General features: G+C 35.7%; 1 long non-coding RNA gene across 1 annotated transcript; it reads right to left on the bottom strand.

Annotated features, from left to right (window-relative positions):
* Positions 1-323: 323 nt before the first annotated feature.
* On the bottom strand, positions 324-1,922 carry LOC109114105 (uncharacterized). Its single transcript, XR_002022220.2, has 3 exons — positions 1,532-1,922; positions 1,209-1,447; positions 324-534 (listed from the first exon to the last, which is right to left on the bottom strand). It is a non-coding gene; the product is annotated as an uncharacterized LOC109114105 (long non-coding RNA).
* Positions 1,923-5,965: the final 4,043 nt, after the last annotated feature.

Raw genomic sequence — 5,965 nt, 5'->3', positions numbered from 1 at the left:
GAAAGGAACCAAAAAAAAAAAAAACCTATCCTCAGCTCAGACAAACCTATAATGGTTGTAGATAGAAAAATCTTCTGCAAGGGAACATTCTTCAAAAATCCATTATACAGTCCAACACCTATCAATGATGTGACTGGAGTAACAAGCTTGACACGACCTAAAAATTATGGGGTGAAACCAAGTCTGTTTGTCCTGAAACCCAAACAAGGAACCAAAACAGATGCTCAGAAATTATAGAAGTTTCAAGTACCTATCAACTATAACATCCTTAAAATATAAGATGAAAGAACTTGCGTAAAGAAAAACATGGCAGAACCTGATTGCGGAGTTGCTTGCCACAGGAAGATGAATAAGGTGGGCAAAAATACATTAGGCGGCCTGACAGCATTCCATAGCTGAATTATATTCTGTTTTGAGCTCTCAAAAAAGCCAGGACCTGACAGAGAAAGATTATATCTAGACATAAGTTGTCCTTTAACAAGAACAACAGTAGATGTTATCAGTGGAAGCAATGCTGTCACACCAAAGACAAATCTGCATATCAAAAAAATCCAATGAGGGAAGTGTTTGATTAGGAGAGATTCATTGTAAACAATAGTGTTGAATAAAAAATTGCAAAAAACATGCCTTTAGACATGGTTTAACCTGTCTAGGTTAGCAAGACCCCTAGTACTGCTTTAGGAGCAATTGGATAGACCTCTAAAAAGTGGTTTGTCCTGTCCCCTTTTGATGCATGTGGAGCAGTATTCTCCCGTGCAAATTGTGCTACACTTTCTTTAAACTATTAGTATCACAAATGAGAGCTATGAGAAGACAACCAGTGTTATTAACTGAATATTTTCAAAGAAAGATCGTGGTTTTGTTTCCATATCATAGACAGTTCCAACATCTAAGAAATTATTTTTCCAACTCCTTTTCCTTGGCCAACAATAAATAAATAAAATCAAATCCATCTATTGAACAAACATACTAAATTGAGAAAATATAAAATCCAATGTAACTTGTCTTGGAAAATACAAAAAGCATGTAAGTCAAAAGTAAACAGAAACTATATAAATAAGAAATTAATAAACTTTTCCATCATTTAAATCCTCAATGTTGTACTGGTTTAACATGCAAACAAAAACATTTAACCGGTTAAAATAAATATTCTTAACTATAACATAAAAGCTCATTGATAAAATTAGACTCAAAATTTTGTATCTTACATATAGAGATAGCCAAGGAATATTTGCCCCAACAACTGTTCCAACTGTTCTAACTGAGCCATATGGACGAACAAGTGGTTGTTCTGGCAATATTGGGACAGTAACCATAACCTCATACCATCATTGACCAGTGTTTGGGGCCCTACAACTTTTGATGGATCTGAGCTAATGACTATTCCTTCTGCCACAAGAATTTTCTGGTTTTCGATGAGGCTTAGTAAATCAACTTCAAAACCGTCCTGTAGATGAGGCATTTACATGTCAATATAATGGAAAACTAGAATCTTATTATTTACTAAAATTATATATAAAATAACATATACCAGAATATTTTGTGTTTCAGAGTTGAAAATGGCCACTAAACTGAGAGAAGGGAGTAGACGAATAATGTCTTCGTATTTGAAATGAAATCATTCATTTGATTTTGCATGGATAACCAGTCCGCCCTCGAAGTAGACACTTCCATCCCAACCTTCTTTGCATGTTCCTCAGATGCTCTTTCCCGTTCCTCAGCCTTTCTTCTAGCCTCATCTGATTCTCTCAGCAATGCAGCATACTTATCACAGCTTCTAATACTAGTTGGAGTTGGACCCAACCTTACCCCACGTACTCAACCACGACGCTCTTCTCCCATTACACGAGCATAAACATCTTCTGAGGAAGAGCCATTTGCCCCACCCGAACTCCCAGAATCTTGAGCCATGAAATTTTGCATTTGATTCTATACAATAGGAAAAGAATGTGTTTAAAAGAATTATTTTCAAATAAATAATATTAAATTAAAAATGCCACAAATGAAAGAACTAAAATATATACCATCAAATTGGCTAATCTTTAATCGACAAGAGTCCCGTCCTTTGCATGTGTCATAAAAAAAAAAAAAAAACTCTGTATGAGACACCTCATGGCCTTTTTCTTCCCTCTATCATTGTGAAATATTGTGTATTTGTTAACATATAAAATTTAAAACATATTATATACAATACAAAGAAAGAAAAAAATACAATTAACTACTAATTCCTCACATATCCTTGCGAAGCTCTTTGAGCCTGCTGTGTGGCACATTGTTTGCTTTGAACGGTTTTGTTTATTAATCTCAGACTGTGCTTGCACCCATAAAAGAAAGTATAATATTTATCATACCATCAACTAAAATTTTCATTTTTAAATTATTTAAGATACTCATTCTCCCTTGTTCAGATTTCCAATATTGCACCATGTTTTTCCATTGTTGGGGATGAATTTGATCATCTCTAATTTGTACTTTATCAGCATTATGTGGATCAAAATCAAAATATTTTTTCTTCAGGTCACACTTCCAACCTCTCCACTTCTTCGACAGAGACTTTAACACAAAATCCTTGTCATTTTCTTTTGTTTTAAACTTTGTCTGCAACCATAGGAGAAAGTTTTAGTTTATGCATATACAACATATATATTGAAAAGAACAAAAAAAAAGCTAACTCCATCCATACCTGAACGACTTTCCACACCTCTTCTTTTGTCTCTATCGGTACATCTCTCCAAGAGTCTACATCTATTGGCAACTTATTACCATTCCGTGCGATGGAACCCAAAAATCTTGTTAGCCTCTTCGCATTTTCATTTATGGGTTGACCATCTTCATTAAACTCAAGGTCAATCTTCTCATCACTAGGCATGCTCCATACGTCTGCCGCCGCTGTAGCACCCCGAGTCCTTGTACTTTGTGATGAAGCCCTATCTTCAGTTTGTTGGGATTGGGGCTCTGGCATGTTAATCTCGAGCTGCTGGCTAGCTTGAGCATCTCCAGGTGGTTCTTGGCTTGAGGTTGATAGATTGACCCTTAGGCTTGACCTTCCTTGACGTGGAATCCTCATTTCGCTAAATCAAACAACTTTGATCAATAAAATCTTTGAATTAGAAGTACTATCCACTATGTATAGTTTCATTTTTGTTTCAAAATTGTTCCCCACAATACTAATCAAATCAATATATAGTTGTTGATAATTCTATTTGGGTTGATTTGGGGTCTAAGTTTGGGGGCCCTGGGCTCATTTGTGGATCCTAGGGACTTAGACCAATTTTAGACTGGTTAAGATAGACTGTCAAACTATGAGAATCATTACTTCACTTACTTTTTTTTCTTTGTTTGTTGATCTTTAATTTAATTTTCTCTCCAAAAGGTTTGTGGAAGATGTTTAAGTAATGACTAGAATAACTACCACAAACTGAAATATCTTTGTTAAAAGAAATTTATATGCTTACACACTTCATTTTAGTATTCTAGAATTTACATTGGCATGCTGACTCTTATAATGACCTTAGTCCATCATTCTTTAGATCCTTTTAAATTTGAATAAGTTTATTATGGTAGGGAAGGAAATTCACATTAAGAAAAAGAAAACTACCCCTGGTAAACTTTTCCTTATTTATTTTGCTACTGTGGTAAGATAATCTAGTACTTAACTCATTGCAACATAACTTCATGTTTTAAGGGTCACAACCTGGTTTCTTTGACACAAACCTTCATTATTCTGTTTTATTATTTGGTTTTAGAAGACAATAAGGCAGTTCATATCAGATATCCTATTACAATCTGTCCAACTTGAGTTCAAACCTCATTCTTGTTGCCAATGAGTTCTAAAAGCTAACAATGCAAAGCTACCTGGGTAAAGCAACAAACCAAAACCTATCATGCTACAGTCTCAAATTGATGACAGTAGACCAATTCATCAAAGTAGTTCAAGACAAGTGATAGTGAAACCTCTGTTCTACTCAACTAGCATGCAACAGATCAAGATTGGTTACATGGGATTAATGCTAACACGAAATCATCTGTTCTACTCAACTAAAATGCTAAATTAATGCTAACTTGAAATAATCTCTATTTTAGCAAACTCACAAATGGGGGTAGACTGATGTTGCCATGGGATTATGTAGATACAAGCAAACTCAAAGATGATAAACTGACCCAAGTTCTTATTTTGATAATGGGTAACTTCCAGCAATCTGGTCCTTCAGCAGGGGTGTTAACTGATCCCTGCCCTTATCAAAATGGCACCCATTTTTTAAACTTCAACTCAAGCCTCGAGGAAACTGTTGCATGCATACCTCTGCTTGATCAAGTTCAATACTTCAAATCACAACTTCAACTATTTAGAAACAGGATTGTATTCTGAATTAGGCTTCAAAAATCTTCACCCATCTTGAAGGGAAGAAAAAAATGTTTAGGGAACACAGAAGAACATTCCTCTTGCAAATTCTCGTTAAAAAGTAGGATATACTAAAATACACCACAGAAATCACATCAGCGCCCCACATGCTCATCTCAGTGTGCATTGGGAACATCTCTTGTACTTATCGTTGAAAGATTGATGTTTTCAATACATGGTTGGGATGTGCTGTGGGGCATGCCCTGTGGGGCCCCGAGTTTCCAGAATGCAGTCCTAAGAATAATTCAGTGCTATAAGGGTGTTAGGTGGGGCAGGGGCTGAAGTGGAAGCTAGGGCGGTCAAGCATGCCTTCCTGGAAGTTACCCATTACCTGAAGGACCAGATTACCCATGTTGGTAAGGACCGGATTGGTGCCATGTTCTTATTTTGATAAGAACAAGATTGGTATGCCTTCCTCATGGACCAGAAATCTAGTTAAGGATTTAGAAAATTAAAACATGGAGGGTACCCATTCAAAGTTGCCATAGCTGGATCATGAGGTTGGATCATGAGGGTACCCATTCAAAGTTGCCATAATGCTAGACTCAGTTCAGCAACCTCTGAGTTCAAAGACAGAATATGAATAATAAAGTTTTTAAGGAGGGAGTGAGGGATAATAAATAGGAACAATAAAGTCTTTCAGTTCAAAACAACCAGTGAGTAAGACTTTAAGGAGGGAGTGAGGGATAATAAAGTCTTTCAGTTAAGCAACCTCTGAGTTCAAAGGCATCTTGATGGGTGATCTTCAAATGAACTTGTTAGAGATCCTGCATTCATCTCCCAGGCCACTAAGTATTATTAGCAGAAGCTGTCCTATACCAGAAGTGTTGGAGTTGAAAGTAAATTTCGATGGTAGTGCCATTGGTAACCCCATTTCAGCAGGGGTTGGTGGTCTGTTCAAGAAGAGGGATGTCAAAATTTGGTGGGTTTTTAGTGATCTGATAGGGACATCTGACTCAACAAAGGCTGAAATTCTAGTTGTCCTCACAGGTCTCTGAATTGCAAAAGACAGAACTCTGCAAACACAATAAAATGATAAAGAGAGAAGGATGGAGGCCCTTGGAAGTTAGCCCACTATCTGACAGAGAACAGAGACATCTTGGGTTCCTTGCATGTCAACCTTAATTGGGTTCCTAGGGAACTAAATTATATAGTTGATCAATTGGCAAAATTTGGATCTGCTTGGCATGGTGGTACAGAAAAATAAAATATACCTCACCTAGCCTAGGGTTGTCAATGGCCTCTGAAAGTCTGATGTCTGATCTGACATCCAATCCAATCATCTTGGATTAGGATTATGTGTTTACATAATCGGATTGGATTTGGATTTTGCAATCTGCATTATTGGATGTGGATTTAACTCCATTCAGTCCGATTAAAATCCAAATTCGATTATATTATAATATTCATTGATTTTAATATATAAAATTTATATAATCATATTTGAAATTATAAAAAATATAATTGTATATTATATTATATATGAAAATATATATAATATATTTAGTATGTCATATTTATATGAATTTATTAAAAAGTCATTAACTTCTTAATTTTTTCTGT

This window comes from Nelumbo nucifera, chromosome 3 (genome assembly GCF_055504915.1).
Source record: "Nelumbo nucifera cultivar China Antique chromosome 3, China Antique-T2T, whole genome shotgun sequence".
Taxonomy (NCBI): Eukaryota; Viridiplantae; Streptophyta; class Magnoliopsida; order Proteales; family Nelumbonaceae; genus Nelumbo; species Nelumbo nucifera.
The sequence above is the reverse complement of the archived record's forward strand: the minus strand, read 5'-3'. Positions and strand labels throughout refer to the sequence as shown.